The 12,029-nt window shown below is 40.9% G+C and overlaps 1 protein-coding gene across 1 annotated transcript in view; it reads left to right on the top strand.

The window, feature by feature from the left end:
• Positions 1–582: 582 nt before the first annotated feature.
• ERBIN (erbb2 interacting protein) overlaps positions 583–12,029 on the top strand; it is a 232,135-nt gene continuing 220,688 nt past the window's right edge. The window contains exon 1 of the mRNA XM_065407058.1: positions 583–769. The gene's annotated coding sequence lies outside the window, so the exon portion shown is untranslated. The remainder of the gene's footprint in view (positions 770–12,029) is intronic.

The following is a 12,029-nucleotide window of genomic DNA, read 5'->3' on the forward strand; positions in this document are numbered from 1 at the left end:
GTGACCCGCCGCCGCTCGCACTCAGCTTCAGACTTGTTGTTTGGTTCTGGGGTGAGGCAGGCGGGTTCTCCCCTAGCGGCCAGGGGGAGGGAGTGTGAGAGAGAGGCGCGTCCGCCCTTCCCTCCCGGCGGCGCTGCAGAGTCTCCCCCTGGCTGGGCGGCGGTGCTGCCGCCTCGTGTATCGCGGGCGGGACGTGGCTCGGCTACTCGCGGCTCCCCCGGCAGCTGCCCGGGCGCGGGGAGCGGGCAGAGGAAGGGGCAGGTGAGGAAGGAGCTTTTCGGTCTTCGCCTCGCGCCCCTGGCGGCGGTTGGCGGCGCGGGGCGGGCGGGGCTGGGCTGCATGCGGCAGTCGCTATAGGACAATAAGCGGGCGGGGCGGGTTCGGCGCGCCGAGCTGGCCTAGAGCGGGGAGGAGGCAGCCTGGGCCGGGCGGCAGGGGGCGGTGGCGGAGCGAGCCGGGTGCGGGGGGGCTGCTGGGTGGGCGCTGTGGACTCGCCGTCCGTGGCTGTGCCCGGGGCAGGAAGTGACTCTTCAGCGCCGCGGTCGGGGGACTGTGACTCGCTTGGGATCGGCCAGCCACTGTAACCGGGATCGGGGGTGCCGAGAAGCCGGTGCTGCTTCCCCCCGCCCCAGTCCTGCCTCCCGGCCGAAAGCGGCTGCATCCGCTCGGCCCACGGGAAGAAAACTTGGTTGGATTTAAAATTCTCCTTGGGGTAGAAAGGAGCCCCGCTGGCGTGGGGTGAAGCTTATTGAGACCGCCGCGATCAAAGGTAAGCGGTGCGGAGGAGGTTTGGTGAAGAAGCCTTGCGCCGAGGGGAGGGGAAAGGAAGGAGCTGGCGTTTCACTCTGATATCCTGTTTTTGGCCTTTATTTTTCTTGGTGGGCTGTGTTGTCTGCCAGAAATAAGCCTGAGTCTCCTTTTGTCTCTTCCAATGCTATTTGTGTGAGTGGGATCGTTATTTCCATGGAGGTTGCAACAAGAATCTGGTGAGATCGAAAGTTTTTAAGCTCCTCAAACACAGAAGTTTCTTTGTTCAGCAGGATGAGGTATTGAAGTGAAACTGCCTGGTTATGCGTTTGTGCTTTTTTTTTTTTTTTTTTTTTTTTAAATCGTTCTCTTCAGAAATAGTTACTAAGCCTGACAGCTTAGTTCCCTTCTCTGCAAATAAGCACTTCCAAAGGGTGCTACTCTTTCTTTTTTACTTGAAAGAAGTCCAGAGGTTTTGGAGATCACTATATTTACTATTTTTCCTTACTCTTTCAGGGGTGTTGGTTCCTTTCCTCTGGCCATCTGATATGTGAACCCTTTAAAAAGAACTATTGGTCTTTATTTGTAAAAAATTGTTTACTTAGTCCTTTGTAAATAAGGTTGCATTACTTTTCTTCTGCTCTTCAAGATGAAGAGTTTGGCTACCTATTTAATTGGAGAGGAGTTAGTTTGTTTAATTTTATCTGGGGGAGGATAACTAACACTTTGTATAATACCTCTCCTTACAATAGAAATTGCTTTTTTTTCATATGCAAGAAATATGCCCTAAATTTGGAAGCTGTAGAAGATTATCCTGATAACATCTATGTAGATGAAAGAATGGAAAATAGCATACTTTAATATGAGTTACTGTAAGGACTGATTCTAAAAATTCCTATGGTATAATTTTGGTTAAGAAGTTGGTGACTACAATTTAGTTTTCATTGCTTTAGATAAGACTTCTCATCAAAATATGTTGCAGGGGTAAGAAAATGCACAAGCTCAATTCAATGTGGTATCCTTAACAAGATGTTTGCAGTATTGCATAATTGTGACTACTACAAGTTACTTTGTGTCTTGACTAACTGCATTAAACAAAAAACATATTTAACAAAGTTTCTACAAGCTGTATCACAGCTTGGTTTAAGATGCTTCAAAGAGGCAATTACCAGATGTTGATTACATTGGGGTTCCAAAACTACCTGTGCTGAGAGAGACCCCCCTCCTGCATTTATGTAGAAAATCATTCAAGTATTATATATCTTTCCAAATAATGCATTAAAGGCCATAACTTGGGACTGGTTTGTGTTCCCCTTGGTAGAAGACTGTCTAAATTCTTGTCCTTGTATAACAAATTGGAGGGAGGTGTGTTTTCAGTTATGCTGATTGGATATGGTGTCTGATCAGTCTGGTATAGAAATATGGAACTGGGATGTCTGAGAAGCGTGTGCACCTGACAGTCAAATAAGTTCACCTTTGTGTGAACCTTTTATACTTGCTGTATATGTATCTGTCTGTTTTTCAAGAAAGTAAAATATCTAATGACCCAGATCAGATAAATAACAGTAGGCAGTTTTGTGTAGATATGAAACAATTATTTATCTAGTACAAACTGGTTTAGTAATATTAGTCTTTAGTGGAAAAATGACAAATTTGTGTTGATACAAAATAGCTTTTTCAAGTGATAAAGTACAAGTGATCGGGTTTACAATTTATAGACTTCACAGGCAACAGAAAAGGTTATTCTTGGGCATCTGAAAGAACTAAACAAAATAGATGACATTGAACTTCATCTTCCTTATATGGCTTATGCTTGGCAGTAAAGCAATGAAGTCTAAACAGAGTAATCCTTTTACAAAGAACGATCACTTTACAAAGTAGTGCTTCATTCCCAATAATGACTAGGTTCTACAGGGGGGGGAAATGTAGTAACGCATGACAAATTTAGTTGTAAGCCACTGTATTCCTAATGGATGCAATTTTGTTTCTTTTCAGACTTTTTGTTTTTCTGATGATGCACTAGGTATTTTTCAGTGCCATGTAGAAGAAAGGATCCTTGTATTTGGGGCTGCAACTTTTTAAACTACAGTTTTGTCACTATGGCAGCTACAAGGCCCTTCTTAAATGACAAAAGTGCAGTTCACTGCAACTTACAGCTAGTGGTTGACACAGAATGGCATTAATTTCATTAACATAGTTTAGTATGTATTAGATAACTTATTCTTTTTTGCAGCCAACAGTGTTTGAGACTAAAAAATTACATGGTAGTCAAATCTTTAAATTGTAATTTTTGATCAATTCATTTTATAAAATGTTAAACCTGCTGGTAGGTAGGTTGTGTGACTGTGTATATATGCTATATATGTTGCTGTTTCAATCAATGTCTTAAAAAATGTGTTTGGTATCTTATTGAAATCTTTTAACTTGGTGTGCTACTGCCACTTTAAGAACAAAGACTTAATATAATACTTTCCCCCCAACTCAGTGGAGTTAAATATGTACAAACAAATATTGTCTTGTAACATAGCTACTTAAAATGAAAATATCAAAAATACAATTATAGTGGTGTACAAAATCCAGTTGTGGGTAGCAGAATAGCCACAAGAACATCACTATTCATATGTATAGATACTTTAGTTATTTAAGTAGATATGTACAAATACTGTCTAATAACATATTAAGTTCAAATAAAGTTGATTTAGGGATGAAGAGCTATTAGCAATTTTTATTCAAAATGTGGTGTGCGAAAGTAAATGTATGGGTTTTTTTTCTTTAATGGCATTCATGCATAGTGTATGGCTTTAAGGTAAATGGCAATATTGAACTTTTCCCATGGGTTTAGAATATAGTTAATACTTTTTTAGCATGTTAGGAGAAGTTTGATATGATTACTTCCACTCGGTTTAATGTAAATGAATTTTTCTTACCTTTACAACTTTATACCATTATTAGTTTACCTTCTTCCTTCTGAAAGTGAAATACTTCAGAAGAGAAAAGTTCCCTCTATTCAGTGTGATGGGCATGCTTCTATTATTTTAGGGTTGCTTATCAATCTCTTGTGGCTTTTTTGAGAATATGAACATTTATGATAATATCAAGTGCAGGCTTTTCAGTGAGTTTCCCTTCTGGAATAAACTAATACTTTTGAAGGAAGGTTTGACAGTTTTGGGAGGGAAAGCTTTTCTTATTGACCTGAAAATAGCTCATACCCATGAGAGCATACTACTGTTGGTACAGGCAGCTAACAGGTGCTTACAGGTGACGTTTTTGATTAAAATATGGTCTGGGTGGAAATTGCTATAAACACAGAGGGTCAGATGGAGTAATGTTGATGTTTTTGCATGGTTAAAACAGTTGAATTGCTGTACAAGTGATGATGATACTTGTCACAATAGAATGTAAATATTCAAATGCAAGCAGAGTGTTCATTTTATTTATAAAATGTATTCTAAATGATTCTTAATTGTTATTTTGTAGTATTTTTGGGATATCCTTTATCTCTATTTTTGTGCAGTGTTTTTGCTTAGCAGTTACCTACTATTCAACAATGTAAAATGTTTGCTTTACGATCCTTGAGCTTTTAATATAGCTGGTTTTAGCACTGTTGCTCTTCATTTAATTTCTTGTATGGTTTTATTTTTTCTGGAGGTTGTGCAGAGGAATGATATTTCAGCACTGAGTTGGTGTTTGCATTTTGCAGATATAGGATGTGTCCAAGGCTTTGTACAATCGAGAGAGAGGTCTAAATGGAACCAAACTTTGTTTTAACCCTAACAGAACCGTACTTCAATTATGTTGGAGGACATCAGCATTGTAACTGGTTCTCAAATAAGCAAACTAGGAAAATGTGATCTAGATTATAAGTAATTTAATGTGGGTGCACAACTGGTTGAAAGACCATGCTGAAACAGTAATTAGCAATGGTTCACCATCAAACTGAGAGGGCATATCCTAATGTGGTCCTGCAGGAGTCAGTCCTGGGTCTGATACTATTCAATGTTTTCATTAATAACTTGGATAATGGAGTGGAGAGTATGTTCATAAATTTGTGGATGATACCAAGCTGGCAGGGGTTGAGAGCACTTTGGAGGGCAGGATTAGAATTCAAAAAAACCTTGGAAAATTCAAGCCAGATGAAATTCAGTAGACAGGTTGAAGATACTTTGCTTAGGAAGGAAAAATGCACAACTACAAAATGGGGAATAACTGACCAGGCAGTAGTACTGTAGAAAAGAATATGGTGGTTATAGTGGATCACAAATTGAATATGAGCCAACAATGTGAAGCAATAGCTAAAAAGGCTGGTGGTATATTAACAAGAGTGTTGTCTGGATGACATGGGAAGTAGTAGTCCTGCTCTACTCAGCATTGGTTAGACTTAGTTGGAGTACTGTGGCCAGTTCTGTGTGCCACACTTTAGAATGATGTGGTCAGACTAGAGGGAGACCAGAAGAGAGTTGCAAATTTTTTTTTTAGAAAAACTAATTTATGAGGAAGGGTTAAAAAAAAACTGGGCATGTTTAGTGTTGAGTAAAGAAGGCTGTTGGGGGACCTCATAAGTCTTCAGATACGTTAAAGGCTGTTATAAAGAGGATGATGATCAATTGCTCTCTTATGCCTACTGAGACTGCTTAATCTGCAGCAAGAGAGATTTAGGTTAGGTATCAGAAAAAACATTCTAACAGGAAGGGTTGTTAAATACTGGATTTGGCTTCCAAGGGAGGTTGTAAAATCCCCATGAGTGGAGGCTTTGTCTAACCTGTTGGGGATGGTCTAGGTATACTTGATCCTGCCTCAGTGCAGGGTGCTGGACTAAATGATATCTTGAGGACTCTTCCAGCTAGGGCTGTCAAGCGATTTAAAAAAAAATCATGATTAATCACAGTTTTAATTGCACTGTTAATAATAGAATACCATTTATTTAAGTATTTTGGGATGTTTTTGTACATTTTCAAATATATTGATTTCAATTAAAACACAGAATACAAAGTGTACAGTGCTCACTTTATATTTTTGATTACAAATACTTGCACTGTAAAAACAAACAAACACAAAAGAAATTGTATTTTTCAATTCATCTATCCAAGTACTGTAATGGAATCTCTTTATCGTGAAAGTGCAACTTACAAATGTAGAATTTTTTTTTTAACATAACTAAACTCAAAAATAAAACAATGCAAAACATTTTAGAGATTACAAGTTCACTCAGGTGTGGTGTGGAACATGCTTTCAGATGTCTTAAAAAAGCAACACTCTGATGCGGAAACTATAGAACCTGAACCACCAAAAAAGAAAATCAATTTTCTGTTGTTGGCATCTGACCCTTTATCAGCACAGAAGCATATCCTCTGGAATGATGGTTGAAGCATGAAAGGGCATATGAATGTTTAGTATATCTGGCATGTAAATATCTTGTAATGCTGGTACAAAAGTGCGATGAGAACACCTGTTCTCACTTTCAGGTGATATTGTAAATAAAAAGTGGGCAGCATTATGTCCCGTAAATGTAAACAAACATGTTTGTCTTAGTGATTGGCTGAACAAGAAGTAGGACTGAGTGGACTCGTAGGCTCTAAAGTTTTACATTATTTTATTTTTGAGTTTAGTTATGTACTTTGTATTCTGTGTTGTAATTGAAATCAATATATTTGAAAATGTAGAAAAATGTCCAAAAACATTTCTAATAAATTTCAGTTGATATTCTGTTGTTTAACAGTGCGAATAAAACTGATTAATCACAATGTTTTTAACTGAGTTAATTTGTTTTGAGTTAATAGCTTGAGTTAACGGCGATTGACAGCCCTATTTCCTACATTCATCTGATTCTATCATTAGCCATAATCTTGTCTTGTCTTTTTTGCAAACACGTTCCCCTGTAAGTGTAGGCCTACAAAAGCAATTCAGTTTTTGTGGGAGAAAGCTGTTTATTTTGGAATAATCTGTATTTAAAAAGTTGGAAATCCCATCCATCAATTAAAAGAAAAATAGGGTACAACCTCTACCCTTACTTTCCTGTCAAGTTTTGTGGTTTTATAACCACACTTACATATTCCCTGATGTTGTACAAAAGACTCTTGTGAGCGGGGGAACTGCAATATTGGCTATACGCAGAGTTGTGTCAAATGCACAAAGGAAATATGGGGACGGAGGAATAAAAATTTATTCTCTAATTCCATTCAGTTTTCTTAGGTGCGTCTTGTAATAGTAGAAGGTAAAAGCGACTGTCATACAGCAGGTGCTGAGTCTGGGGTGTGGTCTTAAATGGACTTCCTTTCCCCTCCCATGCCAGAACTTCCTCCAGCATAGAATACGCCCCTTGCTGATGTAGAGCCAACATAATGGAGCTATGCCACCACATCTTGTAGCCGCTGTCATATCTGTTTGCCAGGGGTGAGGGAGGAAATGTGTCCTGAGTGCTATGTGCTTTGGTTATTCTGGAATGCCAGACAGCACCATAGGGAACGGTTGCAGGCAGCACAAGTGGAATTTAACTGCTAGAAACCTCCAGAAAGGAAATGCATTAAAAACATCTCTACTGAGCACTCTCTCTCTCATATTTTTTTTTTTTATTTTAGGTCAAATTACCTGTTCGAAGCAGACGCTCAGGCTATATTTGTCTTTCTGCAGACTGTTAGGTAAACTTTGTACCCGCATACACTGAGCGCTAGCATTAGTTTTAGTAACTGAAGTGGTTGTAATCTCACTAAACATTGCAAGTCATTGAAATTAAAAATTCCTTTAATATTATCCCTCCCAAATCAGTTTTGTCCTCATTTGAAGAGGTCATCACCAGAATTCATGCTCTTAAGGATCAGCTCTCCAGTGTGAAACAGGTTATACTCTAAGCTCTTGACTTTTTTTATCCCTACAGATAGCCATAGAGGAATGGCATAAGAGTCAGCCTTTCTGTTTGTCATCATGTGCCTGCCTCTGGAACCTTCCAATCAGTTTTTTCTTGACCACAGTCAGTGTTGGAGCTTTCTACGGGAGCTGTGTGTCTCTAATCTCTGTTCTAGCGTTCTCTGATATCCTTTACTGTGCCACACATTCTAGCAAGGGAAAATTTTATTAAAATTGTTGGGTGCTTTATCTGAGTGCTTTGGCCCACCTTTCCAGTAATGTTTTTAGCACCTATTTTTCAGCACTGCAGTGTGTTAGTCCTTGGCCTTTTGGGTGTGTATTTCAGCAGTTAAGTAGTTTTGTGGTGCTTTGATGCTTACCCAAGGTGCTCTCACACATGCTTGTTGTATCATTTATTTCAGGAAGTTGTTAGTTTCTTAGCCCCTCAGAAGGAAAGAAGACTGCTAAATTGCTTCAGGTCATGTCCATACAGCAAAACAACATCTGTAACAGACTAACTCACACTGCATCATTTGCTTCAGTGTCAGATTTGGCAGCTGCTGTCACTCTGACTATTGAGACAACATGGGGAATGCCTCTAAACCCTCTTTGAGGCACCTTGGGGATTCTCATGAGGCTGCTCGGAGTTGCTTATAGGGCTTATCCTTGGAAAAATAGCCAGAGTTGACCAAGAAAGACAGTTAATTGCTTGAACTTTGGGTTGGTACAAATCTAGCTTCCTTGGTAGACCTGGAGGGATAGCCTTACTACCGAAGTATTTTACGTTGTCTCCATGTAAGCCAAATGCTTTGCCAAACCGTGGCACTTCAAATGGGTGGTACTGTGCTTCAGCTTACTTTTGCATCTGGTCCAGTGCCCATTAAGTCAGTGAAAAGACTCCAGTTCCCACTGAAGTTAATGGGATCAGGCCTCTGAGATGGAGCCTTGATGGAAGAAGCTAAGATAGGAAGTATTAGGAGAGCCAGTGGGTCTCTGATGCGTTGCTGTCAAACCCCACAACTTCAAGAAGTTTCACAAAAAGGTTTATGGAATTCCCCAGGAATTTATGTTCTTGTGCAAGGAATGAAAATGATTCAGAAGACATAGTGTATGATCAGTGATGGAGCTAAATTGTTCCTGATACACGATGAGGTTGCTTTGAAGGGTTAACGCTGACTGGGGAGTGCTAGAAACTCTCGTTGCAATTAGAACACACTTTATGCCAAGTTCAGTGCCTATATACCAGGAGCAGACTCTCAGCAAATTGTTCAGTTTTAGCACTGGTGCTTCTTGTTTTACAAGTATTAGTAAGGCAACTATTTGTGCTTCCTGGGGTGCGTACTGCTTTCCTGCCCCCATCCTTCAGTTGTTTAGGCGATTCCAGATATTTGGGGAGGGAAGGCTGGCTGAAGATAAGAATTGTGAGGGTTGCTGCCTGGAACCCAGAGAAGTTCTAGTGTAGAAAAATATAGAAGTTAGTCTGGTTGTCTTCTGAGACCCAGGACTGAGAATCCTTGTGGAGTTTATACCTTCTAAGCCGGGGTGGGCAAACTACAGGCCCCATGGCACTGCAGGAGCCTGCTCTGGCCCCACACTGCCCTGGGATGGCTGGCACCACGTCCATGCAGCCCCGGATGAGAGGGGGCTCGGAGGGCTCCGCGTGTTGCCCTCACCTGCAGACACCGTCCCCCGCAGCTCCCATTGGCCAGGAACAGGGAACCGTGGCCAATGGGAGCTTCAGGGGAGGTTCCCACAGGTGAGGGCAGCACATGGAGCCTTCTGCCTCCGCCCTCCCCCAGGGGCTGCAGGGACGTGGTGCCGGCCGCTTCCAGGAGCGGCACGGGGCCAGGGCAGGCACAGAGCCTGCCTTAGCCCCGCTGCCACCCCGGAACTGCTCAAGGTAAGTGGCGCCGGGCCGGAGCCCGCATCCCTCCTTCACCCTGCACCCCAACCCCTGCCGCACCCCTCCTGCGCCCCAACCCCCTGCCCTGAGCCCCCTGCCACACCCTGCACCCCTCCTGCACCTCAACCCCCTACCCTGAGTACCCTCATACACCCCACAACCCAACCCCCTGCCCCATCCCTAAATTCATGGCCCTGCATGCAATTTCCCCACCCACATGTGGTCCTTGGGCCAAAAAGTTTGCCCACCCCTGTTCTAAGCAGTAGCTTCCCTCCTTTACGTAGCAGATTGCTGTAAAATAGAAACTACAACTCATTTAAATTACCCAGAAGATGGGAGGGAAGCTTTAACTTGGAACTTAATTTCAGGAAACATTTACATCCAAACTGATGCAATTAAACTAGAGGAAATTATAGACATATCTTTTCTTTTGAAAACTTCTATGCAAATTATGGTTCTGATCCTGCAGGTACTTATGCATGTATTTAAAATTCCTCATATGCGTAAATGTTTGCAGGATCGGGGCCTGTATTTTTAACTAATGATAGCAATAATACCTAGCTCTTAAAATGCAGTGTTGTTGTAGCCATGTTGGTACCAGGATGGTAGAGAGACAAAGTGGACAGAAGTTGGTCCAATAAAAGATACTATCTCATGCACTTCTGTGGCTCTTAATAGTAAGTCAGGGTGGGTTTGGTAGCATACCAATCTCATGAGGGCTTTCATGGAAAAATGCTCAAAGTACAGGATATAATATGCAGATATAAAAATTGCATTGTCCTCTTTATCACTGCAGGACACTTAATGGGTCACAAGCAAAGATGCTGATAAGCTGTTGCAAACAGAAGTAAGAGTAACTGCAGTAAACCATCAAACTCCTTGTTGTTTTTGCAGTAAACCAGTGGTGATTCAGAATGTTGGCCTGCCATTTAGCATTGGATTCTTATAGGAGGATATACCCAACTGAGTACTTCTGGTCACAACTTTTCTTACATGACCATAACATAGATACAGGTGGCTAGAACAGGGTGTCATGTTTTGGGTCGTCTTGAATTTTTCATTTCATACTGAATATAATACATCTATGTGACCTGGAGCATCCAGTCATCCTATAATGGGTTGTTGGAATGGTGGTTCATCAGCTGGCTATAAGGAGGGTCTTTAAGTAAAAGAGAGTGACACATACTCAGTAGGACTTGCTTTAGACTAGTGTTCACCTCCTTTTCCCCTAAACAATTATTCCATATATTCTTTTTATTGGGTAGAGTATTCAAAACAAACATACAAAAAACCCAGAATTCTTTTCGGAGGTCTTTCTCCTCTTCCTCTCTCTCCCTCCCCCCCCCCCCAATCTACTTTACAGTGATAGAAAAAAATACTTTTTAATATCTTGTTCTGTAGGAGGTTAATAGGAAGGAATATGTATTGAAAACACTGTGTGGATCTCTTAAGTTTTCTAGTTACAGAATGTTAAAATGTCACTGCTTGAGTGTTTCAATTTTAAAAGGAAAAAATACATAGACCCAAGAACCCTGAACTTGGAGTCTGATAGACAAGATCCGAAATGTAAATACAGGAGAAATAGCTAAAGGATTGTTCAGTTATCTCTTTCTCTAGTACATTACCCTTTTGCATAATTCATTGAACAAAGGCAGTTTTTGAATGCTTTTTTTGGTTAACTTTCATGGAATCATGCATTCAGAATTATTTTAAATGAGAAAGTCCTGCTTTTTCTCAGGATTGTTCCTAACACAGACTTTTTCAGTTCATAAGCATATAGAACCAAATTCTATTCTGAAACAATAGAACATAAAAAAAAAAAAAAAAAAAAAAAGGAACTATTAGAAAAGCCAAATAGCTCTTGGAACTGCAGAGAAGCTAGCTACCTAATCCTTCCCTTCCTCAATCTGTCCCAAAAGAGCTGAGCTGCAACATTACCAGCAACCAGAATAATGGTCCCAGCTTTGTCCTGAACTGAAACACATTGGCATAGGCCCTCTGAGCCAGCACCACCTCATTCCTGTCTGTCTCTGTTACCCTTCCATTTGTGTGTACCTTGTTGCATTCTCCTACTACTTCTAAGGAAAATAACATTTGTGCTACTGCATTTATTTTCCTTAGCAGTGTGAAACTGCTGAGACTCATGCAATTCTACTGTTTCTGTTGGAGATATGTGGTGAAATAGGAATATTGTTCTATAGGATTTTTCCTGCTTTAACCTTAAACAGGAGAGGAGAAATATGGAATTCCTGGGATCCTGTGCCAAATCCTCTAGCTTCTCTCTGACCTTAAATTTAAGGAATAATAATGATTGGTGATATTGCGGTAGCAGGCAATGGCATCCTGAGTGAAGGATTATGCCCTCATTGCTGGAGAAAGTGGAAGGAAGTATTGGGATGGTTGCGAGTTTGTTAAACACTCTTCTGCCTCCCTCCCCATTCACTTCAGTAGTGAAATGTGAAAAACTTTGGCCAAATATCAGACAAAAAACTCCAAAACAACCAAGTAAATTCCTTGGGATTGATTGTTCAATCTTCAC

This window comes from Emys orbicularis, chromosome 6 (genome assembly GCF_028017835.1).
Source record: "Emys orbicularis isolate rEmyOrb1 chromosome 6, rEmyOrb1.hap1, whole genome shotgun sequence".
Classification (NCBI taxonomy): Eukaryota; Metazoa; Chordata; order Testudines; family Emydidae; genus Emys; species Emys orbicularis.